The 16758-nt window shown below is 41.0% G+C and overlaps 2 long non-coding RNA genes across 2 annotated transcripts in view; both read right to left on the bottom strand.

The window, feature by feature from the left end:
• Positions 1 to 314: 314 nt before the first annotated feature.
• Positions 315 to 8507, bottom strand: LOC308198549. The gene is made up of 5 exons (XR_013954002.1): positions 8183 to 8507; positions 7731 to 7840; positions 5205 to 5423; positions 3942 to 4045; positions 315 to 2868 (listed from the first exon to the last, which is right to left on the bottom strand). It is a non-coding gene; the product is annotated as an uncharacterized lncRNA (long non-coding RNA).
• Positions 8508 to 13271: 4764 nt separating this feature from the next.
• The window catches only part of LOC308197847, a 41863-nt gene continuing 38376 nt past the window's right edge, over positions 13272 to 16758 (bottom strand). Inside the window, exons 12-13 of the long non-coding RNA XR_013953375.1 lie at positions 14058 to 14236; positions 13272 to 13619 (exon numbers count right to left, since the gene is read on the bottom strand). This is a non-coding gene — a long non-coding RNA (uncharacterized lncRNA). The remainder of the gene's footprint in view (positions 13620 to 14057; positions 14237 to 16758) is intronic.

Here is a 16758-nt window from a genome sequence, read left to right as displayed (position 1 = left end):
AATTATGTTGCATTAGACTAATTATGACAGAGTATGCCAAGCCCTAATTTAGCTGTTTCATTTATATCTTTGAATTGTCTTTCAAGCATTCTTTACACTGGAATGCAGATAAGTACCATTTTATATATTCAAGCTACATAAAAAGAGCAATCTTTTTTTAATGATCGCCGGTAGCACTTCATTGCAAGTGGTTCCAAGAAAAAATGAAAGAGTTACTGTATGCAATCTATCTACAGTAAACTGCAGCTGCAAAGGTGTTAGATACACATTCATGACCCTTAGCAAGCTAAATCTTTTTGATACACATAATAAAATGTCATTTAGGGCAATATCTGATTTCCAGAATTATATTAGGTAAAATGAAAGGTTGGGACAAATTCTATTCATTTTTTTTCAGGTTTTAATTCTTAGCCCAAGCACACAAACTGTATCAAAACAACTCTATGCTTTACCATATATCATGTCAAATATATAACAAATGCAACCACGTATCATTGTATATATCTGATATATCACATCAATATCCTCCAGCAAAATAATAATGTCACTTGCTGCCTTTTTCCAGGAAACTTTGTGCTGAAAATCCCTTGTAACACGTTATTGGCAGCAGCTCCTTTCCTCTCAGTTTCCAGCTGTCCAATGGGGTATGCCAAGTCACAGCAGGACCTGAGGAGTGTTTGTATTCAACTGTGGCACTGCACTTTATGGAGATTTTCCTTGTACATTGTACACTTGCAGACAAGCGGGATTTCCAGGACCCAGCAGGGGCTCCCCGGTGTTTATGCTGAGGTGGTTAGCTAGTTGGCAAATTGCTTTGGGCCAGAAACGTGTGACAGAGGAAAATGTATTGCATTAGCTTTTCTATCAATAACATCTTAACGCTGCCTTATAATGCAATTGCTTTCATGCTGATCCTGTCTCCTAATTTTAATTTTAGGATTGATTGGATTTTGCAATCAGGCGTCTTTGGCAATGTTGGGAAGAAAAGCCCTTTCCTTCTTTCTTTTAAATAAGGTGCTATTAAAAATATAAGCAACAAAATATAAACCACTCCAGCTGCTCTAGTAAGCCATTGACTGATATGTATTTGTACTGATTTGGAAAACATATAATCTTTTTGATATATATGTTGTAATCATTTTAAGATGACTTAAAATAATTTATTCTTTTAGATTTTACTCTGCCATGCACAGTGGAGCAGCAATTTGCAGGACGATTTGAGTCCTGCAGGATATTTAGTAGATTTGTAAGAGGTCCAGAAAGGAGGGCACTGCAATGCTCAGCAGACAGAAAAGCTAATTTATACTTCTGTGGTGGTTATCATTCAGGGACTTCCAAGTGTTATTCACATATCGTGGACTTACGCTGACCTCGTTTACACTGACTGTACTTCTACGGTGCAGTAGTGCAAGTTGTGATCAGGAGACAGTTCTGCTTGCATTAAGACTTACATCAGCGTAAGAGGTAAAGCTGGGGAGCTTTAGGGTCATTTAAAATAAAAGTAATCAATAAGCTAGAGTTGAACTTTATTAAGAAAATAATTTAGGGAGTATTTAAAAAAAAAAACTTTAAGTGATATTGTCAAGGGTACTCAGATCTAAAAAAATGTTTAGATATTTCCAAATTCTGAGGGAAAATGAATACGTATATGCTAAGCAGGAGCATTGTGCACATAACAAGGCTCTGTCAATTTAGGACGCGCTGGAGCTCGTCAGATAATGCTGCTTTCTAATAAGCTTAGCATCCAAATCGCCTGACTTGGAAGTCCTTTCACATGAAACATTCCCCCGGCTTGTAAGGGGAGCTGCATGCACAAAAGATCAGCAGCAGAACGCGTACTTCTATATTTGTTTATATTTGTATAGCAAATAGAGTAACGACAAAATACTTTTCATGACCTGAGGTGAGAAATAACAGCTACCAGCGACCGCCATGCAAAAGAAAAGAGTGGGAATGCATATTATATAACACCGGGCATCTCACACTGTGTTATTAAAAACAAATGGTTTTGGCACTCAGCTGGGTCATGCCGTCAGCTCTACATTCCTTGTTTGAGCGATTTGGTCGTGCGGGACAAATGACCACACGTGGGCTGCCTGAATTATACCACAGGAGAGAAGCAGCGTGAGGATTCCCATCGATATAATTACAAACAGCAACTACTTAGCACAGCTTGGGGTGACAAACCAGGCTTTCGCCAAAACAAATTTCGCCAGAACAAATTTCTTCAGCCAGACCAGAGGCATTTCAATGCTATAGATGTTACTGTCTGTGCGCGCCCAGCAAGCCGAGCACGGAGGGCTTCCTGTGGCCAAGCATCCCCAGAAGAACCGCGAAGTTGTGCCTGCGCTCGGCACCTTCCCTCGCCGCCTGTAAAAGCACCGAGTTTGCTCGGGGGGACGGCTCCCAGAGGCCAGCCGCGGCCTTGCGGCGAGGCGCCGACAGGGGTCTCCAGCGCACCGCGGAACCGCCGCCCGCCGGGGCCGGGCCGGGCCCGCAGCGTCGGGTCCCAGCGCCGTGCGGCTGCGGCCGCTCGGGGGGTCCCGCGGAGGACGGGGCCGGGAGTGCGGGTGTTTGTCCTTTTCATTTATTTATTTATTTATTTATTTTCTGGGTAGGCACCTGGGAGGGAGGGCCGTCTTTGGTCTGAGCCTGGGTACCCGAAGTTCAGGAAGATAAAAGATGCCTGTTCCAGAATGAGGCAAAGCGATGCGTGGCTTTCTGCTAGCGTGTCAAAGCCTTCCAGTTTCAGCTCGGATCAGCCGGGTATTTCCAAGAGACCTGGTACTCACTGAGTATTCAAGCGACAGAAGGCGGAAAAACTCATTTTGCTAGAGGTGATAGTAAATAATAGCGCCGTTCTGTTACCTGCATGAAACATTTGCAGTTAGTTAATTTTTAAAGTGCATGTGGAGTTTGGGTGCTCTCTCTCTCTCTCTTTCTCTGTTTTTTAATTAAATGATTCAGGAAGACAACTGTCCAGAAAGCTTAAGGCATTTACAAGTGGAATACAGCTCTATAGTCTGTGACAATGTACAGTGGTTGATGAGTTAGTTCTAGAGGCTTCTGAATTTTAATGATGTTGGAGATGATATTGTGTGTCCTTCAGCTTGTTAGAGTGACACTAGCACTCCATAAATCATAATACCTGTGTATTGTAAAATCAATACAAAAGTGCTATCTCAGCGCTAAACCTTAATAAGTTTTTCAGTGCTCTAACAGCTTAAACTTTGCTGTAATGCCATTGGACCTGCAGGTTAGGATCAGAGCATGCTTAATTTGTTTTGTAATAGAGACTTTTCTTTAATGAAGGACCGATTAGTAAAGCTTTGGTTGCCACTCTGGTGATCAGTTGGCAGAACAGCCTCTGCAATTAAACTCGTGTATCTCTGTCCTGAAGCAAAAAAGCAGGCTTAAACAGTCAATAAATGTTAATCCAGTCAGAACCTGTCTGTGCCTTTGAAGGCTGCCCATGAGGGGTTTTTCAAATCACATTTTTTTCATCTTGTTTTAAATATGGAGGTCCCCATAGAGCTGGTACGTAGTGTACAAGGCCTCCTACTGCTCTGTAATAAGATCTGGCATACTAACAACATTCTGTACAGATCTGTCATCTTTAGGTTTGTTTGTCCCTCCCCATCCCTGCATACCTATCGGTATGTTTACTGGTTACGAGAAAAGTAATCATCATGTTTTAAATTTCATATATATGAGAATAAAAAGGTTGCTTTTAAAATCTTTATACAAAACATGTTACTACAGATGCCTAAGATTTTTATCATTTACAAATATCTCCCCCAAACTTTTCCCCATTATTGTTTTTTTGTGGGGTGATTCTCAGGGGAGGAAGTTTACATTTATATATAAACTGCAAAGCACACATGGGAAACATGGAACTGCCAAGCAACTGTCCTTAAAACAAGCAAAAAGAAAAGTTGAACCTTATTGAGATTGTTGTTGCTCTCTCTAGGATATGCTTCTCATGAAACACTGCCAGATATTTATCTAATTCTGTTTTTCATTCTTGTCTGCTTGCTTTCTTTTCCTATGAATGGGATAAAAAAAGCAAGTTGATAACTAAAAGCAGAGGGAGGGTTAGCAGAAAGTTGGCTGATAGAGTTGGGAGGGAGACATGGGTGAAAGAAAGAGGCAATTCCCAGTCTTTAAATGCTTTCCATTTGGTGAAACACAGCTTTTGCTATGAACTTCATTTCCTTCCATTTTCCTGACTATTTTCAATCTGTCCCTTTACCTGCACACATAGCTGTACATAAAGCATTAAAATACATGGGAGAGTGCATTAAATTTAGCCTAATCATAACTGGCATCCTCTTTCTGTTGCTTTGTATAATTTAGCTTTTGCTCATCATCAGGAAACTGAGAGCTTCAGATAAAAAAGATGAAGAGAGTTGTATGAGTTGCTGCATTTGAGATGGAAATTTCTTGTCAGAGAGAAAGAGAGGGAAAGGAAGGATGCCTACCTCTTTTTACAGAGGGCCAAACTCACAGCTAGCACAGTGCTCCAGCTTCCCCGGAGTCCCTGTTTCCCACCAGGGCGACTTGGGAGCGTTCGGAGGTGAAAAGCTGACGCGGGGAGTGGGCAGCGGCTGCTGGGCAATGGGGCCAGTGCAGCACAAGCATAAGCAAAATTTCAGCACAGGCAGGCAAGAGCACTAATACCATGATGTGGTATTTTCTGCTGCTTCCTGCTGGCTGTCAGAATAGTACAAATCACTGAGTTGTCTTTAGTTTAAAATATGCCGAGGAAGTAATGGGCAAGGGTAGCACTGGAGGCATTATTATTAACTACATTCACATTGCTTGTAGATATGGATACACACATACATCTGCATGCTTGGTAGTTTGAAATGATTCAGTTCTGATGAAGAATATTATGAGATTTTAAAATACCAATATATACATTTTAAAAACTCCCCGCTCTCCTTTCCAGCTTTCTCAAGCCCTGCTGTTGTGAGGCCAGTCACAGGCAGTGCTGAGACTGTGGTATCCCTGTCCAGCCTGTGTCAGGCTGGGTCATGTTCAGCCTGAGGTACACATTTAATAACAATTTGAAGCTGAAGAATATATAAGGAATATATTTTGTCCTATTCTTTGCTATGTTTCCCTTTTCAGACTCCATCTTCGGTTCTGATCACTGAATTCAGAACAGTTACATTCAGACACAGGTACATGCCCTGACTTACCTCTTGTGCCACTTCCGATTCCAGCCTGATGCTTGCATTTCCTCGAGTAGCCAGCACTGTGCAGCCAGGATGTAGTTTGATTTTTGTCTTCCATTACTCCTGTGATCTCAGCAAAGCCACTGACAGCAGACTTTGGGTTCCTGTTCAGTCAGGTTGTGTGCAACCTTGCAGAAATCATAGAGGAGACTCTTGCTGAAGTACTAAAATCAAAACTGCTGTCTGCAGTTTTTGATTCATTAAAACATGAGCAGGGCAAGAGAAGGGAAAAAGAAAGTCAGACAGCATCTTTCAGATAAAATAGATCAAATGGATTCCAAACAGACAAAGGGTATCTTGAAATATTTGGAAGTGCTTATTCAGTGCACGAAGCTATGGAGGCCACACAGTCCTGGGAAGTGACAGCATAATAGCAAGGATACTGATGTCCTGAAAGCCCTACTAATCCACAAAAGACTTTCATAAATTATAGTCCTGAATTATAATACAACAATTGCTGCATTTTAGAATCTTTTTTGAGCAGGATGTGGTGATAAATCTTTCACATTCCTTTCCTTTCATTTTCTGACTTTCTGCCACAAAGAGCTGGGCCACATGTCCCTGCCTGCATGTAGTTAGACCTGTAGTTTAGTCAGCACATCCCAAAATTTAAGAAAGCAGGGCCAGAGCCCACAGGCTGTTTAGTATTGCTGAAAGTACTGTGGGAGCAAAGCACAATGGGATCAAATACCTCTCCAAGCAAAATGGTACATGAGATATTTGCTATCACAGAAGACCTGCTAAAGCATAAAGAAATGCATGCAGCGTTCAAAGCAGGAGAAAACACCTGTCTTCTTGCTCACCAGGTCTCTAATAAGAAAGGGGAAAGCAAGCATGAGGATGGACAGAGGCTAATCATGGCCAGGGCTGTCAACCCATCCATAATGCCTCCAGGTCTTTTCTCATGCATCTGCCTGCCTAGTCCTGCCTCACATTTAGGTGTGAACTAAATTTGCAAGGAGCTGAAGCTGGGATGAGCAGTGCCAATGTTGTGTCTTAAACTTGGATTGGAGAAGTCAGCTTCAGACCGTGTGGTCCCAAAGCTGGCTGTGTAGGGTCAGCAGGAAAGCAGTGGGTTAGGGAGCAGTGCATACCCTCTCTATTCAATGCATTCAGTTTGTTTATTTTAAAAAGTGTCTGGTCATGGGGCCAGTGTTTCCTCCTGAAGGACTGGAGCTGTTTGCATAAGGGCGAGCTCTCCGTGTGTGCTGGGACTGGGCAGGGGAGGCGTGTTTGGAAGGGGGGGAGAAGGGGAGCACAGAGCACTAGATTTTGTTTGCTTTCCACTCAGTGCTAGCACTTGATGAGAAACTGAGTGATCACAGCCAGAGTGGGATGATTACTGCAAACAGGGAAAACTCCAAAAATTTAAAGAGGTCCTCAAGGTCATAAATGTAATTCAGTTTGTGCCTAAATCAGCATGTTGTGTCTCCTGTGCCCCTTCACTTTTTTTCTCGGTGGCACACTGTTAGGATGCCCATGACCGTAGGTTGAAGTCACAGCAGCTATTCAGAGCATAGGCTCCCTCAGAGCCGGAAGGGGTAAAAAGAAATTTGGGTATAATCCTTACATCAGCTACAGTGGTCTGGGCAGCCTCAATAATTGCAAGACACTCAGAGGCTCTCACAGAAACCCAGGAGCCTTTGACTGTTGTTTCAGTGGACTCCCAGGGTCAACCTTGGGTGGCTGCAGGAGGTGAAACTTTAAGTAGACTCTAGCCTTATAAAACATCAGCAGACACATACTTGAAAGCCTAATGATCAGTTTACCTTGGCTTAATTAGGTTTATGTGTTCAAGGATATCCTGGCAGGGAAAGAGACTTGCTACTCTTGGAGAAAATTAAAGCTGGAACAAAATTCTGCTGACCTGATGGAGAGCCTGAGCATGAGAGATCTCTGTGTGAGAGCCAGCACTCACGGCTGGCTCCTTGCACTCAGAGAGGTGAGCTGAGCCCAGATATCCCACTTGTTCACCAGCCATCAGCTCTCTTTTCGGGGTGTTGGCAAATCTCTGTGCTCGGGAAGCTGGTGAGCTGGCTCAGGGCTGCTTAATCGCTCTCTTTCCCTCCCTTTCAAATCTCATCCACCCCTTGCAAAAATGAGTCTATGATTAATAGATTTTTGAATTGGCTTATAATTGGTTATTCTACTCTATAATATTAATTTTCATCTTCAACTGTTCATTGATTGAAGAATACTGGATGTGGATTGTTAGTTTTCTTCGTGACACTACATTGAAGAATGATTTGGAGAATATGTTAGTGCATACTGATGACATTTTCTACCTCCTATGTGTTTTTACAGTATTTTTCTTATTTGCTGTCCTGGAAGAAGTGAAGCTGGCTGCTGTGGCTAGTATTTTTTGCATTTTTTTTTTAAATAACTGTTATAAAAGTGCTAAAAAAAATCAAAACATGCGAACAAATTTAAACCACATGAAAATGAGGAAGATACACCTGAAGAAAAATAAGCCAGCTATGGCCATCTTACCAGCCTTTCTGATCTCCTTTCCACTTCCACTTTTCTCTCCATGCCACAGTATTTCCAGCTGCATGGTAGCAGGTATCCGGACTGAGGCATTTCTACAGACCACAGTGAGGCTGAAATAGAAGAATTTGTAACAAGATTATTGATGCTACCCAATTCACTTCAAAGTTTGTGGGCATGGCTGGGGTATGCCACACTTTTAACCAATGCACCATGTTGGTCCATAACACAGATATTTAATGAATGCTGGCTGATGACCCACAGCTGTAAGAGATCCCTCAGGTCCTCCCGTGGCATGAGCCTCGGAGAGGCTGACTTTGTCACCACCATATGCACTGGGGAGGAAATTGTCAATGACTTCCCCACCTGAACACTTCATGGCTTCGACACCCCTGCAGCTCGGGGGTACCCTAGTCCTCCCTGTGGCACAGTTGTTCCAAGGACGCCCTGAATACCTGCGCCCTCATTTGAGCTGCTCTTGCGGGGCCCTTTCCATCAAAGCTGCTGGAAGATGTCTCTCCTGGAGTCAGGATCACGCTCTGTGAAATAAGATCAATGTGCAAGTGCAGAAACCTGCTTTCAAACTTTCCTTGAGATGGTTTAATTTAAAACAAAAAAGTGTCACGAGGCTGTATGCTTCTCACCTCAAACATTCATACTTTTAACAATTAACTCGCTGCGAGAGACTGCCAAAGAATGTAACTGCACTCATTTAAACATTGGTTCCTTTTATTACTGTCTTCCAAGAAGTAGCAAAACTAATTTAAATGAAAATTTGTATTTAGGAAACAATCAACAAACCACACACATAACCACATGTACAGCTCGACGTGCTGCTGGGGTGAACCAAGGCATGCCAAGCTGCAGCCTGAAGCTAATTTTTTACAGCCGGGTTATAAAGCCCTGAAAAGGGGGTTTTATTGTGGAAATGCTGACAGAACCATACTGGTGCTACTGGCTGCCTTTCTAATTAGTCCAAAGAATGGAAAGTTATATTTTGCAATATGTGGTAAGCACTATTGTCCTGATGTTGCTGGTTTATGCCAGAACTACGGGCTTAATTTGGTGTTATATATTCTATTACAAGTTTGAAAAGGCGACTTGGACCCTTTTACTGTCTTGAAATGTGAGTGCTTTCAGGCAGCAATCTTGATTTGTACTTTCAATTATATAAATATTAAAAGGTTCAGTTTGGATTTGTTTTTGGTGACAGTAGTAGATTCCTGCTGTGTTCAGTCTACTTTGAAGAAGATGTGGAGTCCACATGGCGTTTCTTGCATGTTTTCCAGAGACTACTTTTAAATTCCTTCAATAAAAGTTACTTTTATTCCTGTTTAAGTGTTTTGCGGTAATGTTTACAGAGAAACATCCTGCCAGCAGACTAACGTAAATAAAAGACAGGACACCAGTAACATAAAACACATCATTTTACTACTGTTCCCCACCACCTGCACTCCCCATCTCTGCCAGAGCTCCCCGCTTGTAATTGTGCCTACCTGGCCTGGCTGCCACTGGTTTCACTGAAGGTGGCAGAGGCTGTTTACCCTGCCACCCCATCACTTTTTACTGCAAGGTTGCCCCAGTATCATCGTGATAAGGCAAATTCTGCACTTTGCCATCCCTTCAGGATCAGTTGACTTGTTTTAAGCTAAGACTCTGTTACTATGCATCCTATTGTAGTACTTACCAGCTCTTGTCTTGCACCCGCCTATGCTGGCCACCCTACAACAGGTAACAAAAGAACAGTCTAAAGGTAGGGCAAACACAAGGGAAATGGATAGTTGCAATTATCAGATTACACACACATGACATACCAAGCATATCTTAAAAACATGCATAATTATAGGAAAATGAGCCAACCCACTGATTTAAATGAGACAACTATGTGATTAAGTGCTGTGCTCTGCTTTCATTTTGCTAATTTGTTTGTTTGTTTTTCTCCAAATACAGTACCTAAGATATCTTGAAAATGTTACTCACTGTTGCTATATAAATGCTGTTGCTGCTAGTGTTAGCGAGCTGGGGCTGGGCACAGTCTTGTGCATCAGGGGACAGTTATATTAAGGTTCCAAATGTCTCTGTATATTTATTTTAAATATACTATTGTTCTTTAAAGTGCCTACAAATCCCTATTAGTTATTACACAGTCAGAATAAGTTCTTGTATTTACGCGTGAAATCAAGCCATGGTGAATTCCTCTCTTGTTTCAGGATAAAACTTATTTAACAACAATGCCTCCTGTTGTAGTCAACATCATTCTACTCAGCATTACTGGGCTTAATTGAGTGACAATAAGAAATTAATCCATCCTCTTCCTTCCAATCCCCACTTTTTACCCCTATCTATTTTTGCAAGGAGTACCTTTTTGTGGTACTTGACAGTAATGCAAAAGCTTCAATAGTGAATATAGTACGTCTGCCGAGATTACACTAAAAGCAACAGTGGATTATTTTCTAAATGGTAATCCTTAACAAGAAGTTTTGTGCTTGTTCAGCAAAGCAAGGTCTCCATTTCCGTCCTTCTTTGTATTTCATTTGCTGCAGGGAGACAGCCTCTCAGGAATGACCTGATGGGATGAAACATCAAGGTTTGACTCAACCAGATCTGACCCAACAAGCAGCGCTTAGAATTAGATCACAGTCTCTGCATGCATTAAGACTTACAGCCTACAGTAACTCTGTTAGACTGCAGAGCAGCTAGGCTGGCTCTGATTGAAATTACCATTTTGATGCTCTGACCTTCAGATCTCTTAACAAAGCAGAAAACGACCTGTCCACTTGTCCTTCTGGCTCTGGTGAGGCAGAGTGGCATCAGCTCCAAGCCAGTGCAATATTTAACTTAATCCATGCTCCCAAATACAGCACCAAGACAACAACAACAAACTTCAAAGAACACAATTCTTACTTACAGAAGGGACTGCTGCCACTGCCACAAGTGGGTCTTCTGCAGGTCAGAGAGGGTCCTGCCAACACATGGCCAAGCAGGCAGTAACTCGCCTCCCAGGTCAGCTCCAAAGCCCGGATGCATTTTAAAATCCACCAACAATCACACACTGCAATGCTTGCTGCAAGTGCTTTGCCCGGAGATAAGCACATACGGATGTCGGGCCACTGATGAGTTATGAGCTCCTCCTTGGAGCCTGGAGGAATTGGGAATGCAGTTTGAAAGAATTCTGTCAGAGGATGAGAGAATTCTAGCAAAGGGGAATACATATATATATATTTTGGTGTTAATTTGAACTTCACATATGAAGTAGCTAGAATCAGTGAAACCTGCTTCTAGAGCTGTTACACCCCATGCCATCTCATATGGCAGAAAAAAACCCTAATCTTTGACAAATAAATCATTCCTTAAGCACTGTGTTGCCATTTGATGTTAAGTAGCAGGTGAAAGCTACTAGTCTAGTATGAAAGCATCCAGCAAAATAAACTGGATAATATCAAGTTGAAATTTGGCTTTGTTTTTCCAGAGTAAATACAGGAAAATACCCACTGTAACAGCTTTCCAGGACAGTAGATCACAAGGTTTTCTTTCAACCAAGAAATAATAATAAATAAATAATACTATACTACATGCAAATAGACTGAACCATACAACACCCATTTCATTGCCAGATGTCCTCACAAAAATAAATAGCCTTTCCACATATCCTGAAATCCAAAGTAAGAAAAGTAAAACAATTATCCAAGGTCTACTGTCAAAACAACAACAACAAAAACTGGAGAACTATTAAAAGTGAATTGAGAAGGCTGGTAAAAATAAAGATAAAACAGAGACATGAGAAAACATTTTGTGTTGTGCTATCCATGAAGCTGATAACTGGGTCTTATTTATTAAACATTTGCATTATTACAACTCAAAGATATTGTTGATTTTCATGAGAATTGGCAAATGCTTTTATTGCTTTGTAAAATAGTATTGAATTTTACTCTATAAATCTAATCTGTATATAGATTTGTAAGGTGTTCACCCACATATTTATAAGCATGTATAATTAATTTTGAGCTGTACCAATGTTCTCCTAGTGAAGAACAAACCTGGGAAAATTCAGCCAACCTAGTTTTGTTAATATAAAAATCTGTTAAGTTGCAATTTCATATGTCTAAATATCTTTGGTCTGGAAGTCCCATAAGAGCTGAACTTCACGTGAGATTTCCAGTAATTCCTGGTTTCAGCCATGTGGAAATAGGCTATAAGCAGCTTTCCCATGCTATTTACTTTTCCAGATCAAACTAGTAAGAATGATAATAATTAGCATTTTTACTATGGTATATTGTCGAAGTGGATGAAAAATGTGGATAAATAAGCACTGAAGAATTGTCTGAAACATCTTAATATAACAACAAACAGATGATCAAACTCTTTTGAACATTAAAAGAGGCTCTGGTCTTGTTTGATTCACTTTCAGCCAAGGTTCAGTTTAGTTTGTGGCTAATCTCAGCTGAATGCAGGTTGACCCATGATGAAGACCACCGGGTTAGGTGCACGTTTAGACTTTTCATACTCACCAAAACGTTAGACAGCATCATTTCCCAGGTAAAATTCCCATTTGTATATACCTTGTAGCCATCACTCTTGCTGCCAACAACTACCTGGGCAGGAACAGGAGCCGTGACAGCTCTGGTGGCTTCCTGCTTGCTTTGCACAAGCAGGAACACCAGCAGCACTGTAAGGAGAGACGGGCTTCTCTCTCCCGTGTCTTTGCCAGGTCCTGACCAAGGGACTCCCCATCGTACCCATGACCTGCAAGGGACCAGCAGTCTGAGGCCAGCAGGGAAATAAACTGCTTTTTAAAATACCCTAATGCTTTGTTCTTGGAGAAGTATTTTCTGCTTTCACTGATATCAATCACACATAGCAAGATACCTTTGTGGGCCCAAAATTAAAGCAAAGCATGTCTGTTATATGCCTTTTTTTTTTTTTTTCCTTGAAAATTTGTTTTATATCTGAGACTTCTCAGGAAGAGAGTGAGCCATAAAAATTTTATGTGTATATTAGAATGTTAAAAGCACTGTAGTAACAAGCCCTGAGTTTTAAATAAAATATAAGTACTGAATCCTGTATTAGGAACTGTGTAGCGGAGTCTCAGAGGCTCACTCTGGAAATTAAGGATCACTAGCTCTAAACCCAAATAAAACACAGGGAGCTGGGAACACCAGAGGGACTACCAGCAGTAGCTTTGCATACACAATGAGTTCAGGTGATCATGAATGACATACTCACCCAACACAAACTGGATTTGGAAGTTGCAAGTAACCATGCATGGGGTCAGCAGGGCAGTGGGGACACCAAGAGCCCAGAGAAATGAGAACAGGCCTAAAACAAGAGATGCTGCACAGAGGTACCTCAGAATGACCCGTCTGTCCTGGTAATGGAGCCTGCAGCAGAGCTTCCCCAGCAGACGATAGCCAGAACGTCCAAATGATAGACTGCAAGCCTGTCTGTGTCTAAGCTTAGGACTTAAAGTGGCACTACAATATTTATACAGTGTTGGGCGAACATGGGTAGAAAGGAGCCAGATTAGGCGTCCTTGCCCTACATGCCTCAAAACTGGAGCTTTAGGTCCAGCACGGGGGCAAGTAGTTTAAGTGGTTTGGTCCGCTAGCACTGAAAGGTTATCGATGTTCAGTGCAAAAGCTGCTCCTCAGTCACTTAGCCAACTCTCACCAGCAATGTTTGTTAGACCTGTATCTGCACAGCACCTGGGAATCTAGCTCACTTTTATAACCAGACTGTAAGTTGTCTAATGTAGGCACTGGTCTCTACAATGTGATTCTCCCAGCTCACCCTTCCTTGTCACTTACCCGTCTGCAAAGGAAGTGCTAAGAGGATCTAGATGCACTGTTCTGATCCAATATTCTTTTATCTCCATTTTACTTCTGCTCTCCATCTCTGTAACAAATACAAAGCAGAAAGATTTTAGAGAGTCAGGACTACCTGGAATATTTATTGAGTGCTACACAACACTGCTTTTACTGACTGATATAATAACTGTTTGAGCCCTCTGCTAGTCAACAGACAAAGAATGACAAAATATGCTACAATAAGCAGAAAATTCATTATCCAAAAATGAGCAGAAAGAAGCAAATACTCACTACTGTGATTTCCTTCTGTTCCTTCTCTTAAAATTTTAATGACACATTCCAAATGTTTAAAACATTTACAAAAAACATGGGAGGCTATAATCTGCATACTTTTCTTTTAGGGCTCTTTAACACATCTTCTAAGAAGTCCCAGAGATGTTAGCTAAGCCATTATATGTAATGAATCTTGGCATAAAAGAACAGCACAGCAGCAGCTACACATGAAGCGGCGTATACAATAAATTACCTCAAATGCAAACCAAATTCCCCTTGTTTATCATGTATATAAAGCACCAGTGCTCAAGATTCCCTCCAGAAGTGCCGGACTGTGTGTAATATTACTCATAGCATAACAAGGTCTAGTTCTGTCATTGCAATTGCATCTTTCCTCAGATGATGAAGTGCAGACATGTAGAGATAGGAAGGCTGTCCAAAGAAATAAAAATATCAACAGGTTTAACAGAAAGTCTGGGGCAATGGAGTGAAGAGGTAAATGCTCTTGGAAGTATTTCTTTAAGTCACCAAGCCTGGCTGAATCTCTTTGCTGGTGCAGCACAGCATAGCCCTACTGACATTAATGCTGAGAATTATGTGCTGATTATGAATAACTCGAGGTGAGAATATAGCAGAGAGCATGCAAAACCCACCATTCTGCTTGGAAATCTATGAACATCTCAGGAAGTGCTGCTTTGTACCAGTATTCATCTGCCTGTACGACCTTCGAGAGGGGCTCCATATCTGCACGTCTGGGACACTGGTACACCTGACTGTGAAAACAGCCCCTTCCAGCACAGCCCTATCTGCTTCAGCTAGGCAGAAATCGTCCCACTGCAAATCTGAGGTAGGATCAAAATCTCTAGGATGCATGTCATGGGCATGCAGAAGCAGAGAGGCTGCTGGACTTCTGCCTTCAGTCCCACAGGTATGTATTTTTAGGCAGGCAATGCTGCCAGGTTTCTCCACCAGAAGTTTAGCTATGGTTTGTAAATATATTTATGTACAAATACAACAGAAACCTCATCCTCAATGCATTGCATTTGCACATCAAGTATTATTGATTCATGAATAGCTTTTTTGTAGTTTTGATTTTATTTCAGCAATCCAGATCTCTTTTTTTTTTTTAAACAATATGACTGAAAATCATAGGTTAGGTGATCTTCCCTGTGCTTAAGTAAAAGGTTATGCAGGCACAGTCAAAATCCCGTCTTCTTCCCAATGTAATGTTGAGGTAGAACTCGTCCAGCTCAAGGAAGAGAGCTCCAGGAATGAGGTGAAACCAATGTAATTTGAGAAACGTATGGCTCTGCAACTATAAATTTTGCTGCTCTTAGGTGCTCAGGGTTTTACGTTTTGGGTGCACATTACACTTTTGATGACTGAAGAGTCATCCAGAGACACTGGATGTGAAACCTGCCACAAGAGCAAGTGTCTCCTCTGGAGGTCAGATGGATAGCACAAGGAAAGTCAAAGCATTTCTCTATCAGCTTGTGTAAGAGACAAAATGGTAATTAACTGAAAGGTTTTGGAGGTTTGAAATGTTGGAAGCAATTCCTAGAGAGCAAGACATTAGACAGAAAAAAGTTGCTGAAAGGTACAGGGTATCTATTGCAGCTTTCTGAAACACATCACATCCACAAACAGAGCCATAAGCGGTGCATTTGCTTATAGGAAAAACAGTGAGTCATTAATGACTGTATGTCCAGCTTCTAGTATCTGACATCTGTTTACACACACACGTAGATGACAACCGTTTATGATTTAATTAGTCAAATTTGAGCATCTACGACATCCTTTCAGTTACTATATTTATACTTTTTTGAAAATAATTCTTTAGTACAGTCATTGCCAAATATTAAAGCTAATCCCATAGAGTAAAAATGTGTGAATCAAAAGCAGCAAAAACACAGAAATCTTAAACAAAAAATTTCAAATATTTCCATGAGACCCATGTCACTTGGGTATTTGTTACCCCTTACAGCTGAAAGATTCTGTGAGAATGTATGTATCAACCGTGTTAGTTTTCTGCAGCAAGATTTGTACGTAACAGCAAGTTTCTGGATCTTGTTAGCTCAGGGCAAAAAGTCATGCTTTGGAGCAGTTGCCCCAGCAGGAGGATAAAAGATGATGGTTGGTAATTACATCAGTTTTGCACTGTTGAGCAGATGTTCTTGCAGATAGATTTTGGCTGGCATTTACAGAACATCACTAGTGAATCTCATGATAGCATTGGAGGAATGCTGCTACAAGTGAGTGGAGCTGCATGCTTTTAATATATAGTTTACAAACAGAAGAAATAAATGAAAAGAAGAAACAATAGGAAAGTGTACCAGGAGCTGACTATTTCAAAAACTTTTTTTTGTTTTGTTTTGAATTTAAAAAAAAAAAAAGTTTGATTTAATCTTGATTAATCTGAACATGGGCCAAGGAGATTTACTTAAACCTTAGCTTAATAATGAAATTAAGCAATATGTGGTACCCATTTTCAATGTCCAGAGAGGACATAGTAGCCTGTATAGGGCCATAATTAGAAAAATGGAAGGAGATTTAGGGTTGGAAAGGCATTGAAGTAATACAAACTAAGAACGTTCCTTACCTGCATATGACTGGCAGCAGTTTGAAATAAATAGGGCAGTAATCAGAAATACAAGGTAAAAATTGCTAGTAACACAACCCAGATCAAAAAAGTATAATTGTGGCTCAAGGTCTCAGTCTGAACCCTTTGCTCAGCTACCAGATAGGTTTCTGGATAGGATCTTTTTTAGGTGTTAAGCTCAACATAAAAGGCAGAAAATATGCCACGGTCTGGGAAATTCTATGTATTTCTACCAAAATGAGCTCTTCAAGACTGAACACGTTTTTAAATCAGCCATTCCAATCTATTACTTTCTACAAATTTTTGTATGTTGAAAGATGAAAATATATCACAACTGCAGCCAGACTCCTGATCT

Source organism: Anser brachyrhynchus (genome assembly GCF_964034855.1).
Source record: "Anser brachyrhynchus genome assembly, chromosome: 7".
Taxonomy (NCBI): domain Eukaryota; kingdom Metazoa; phylum Chordata; class Aves; order Anseriformes; family Anatidae; genus Anser; species Anser brachyrhynchus.
Note: the sequence above shows the minus strand (reverse complement) of the source record. Positions and strands in the feature narration are given on the sequence as shown.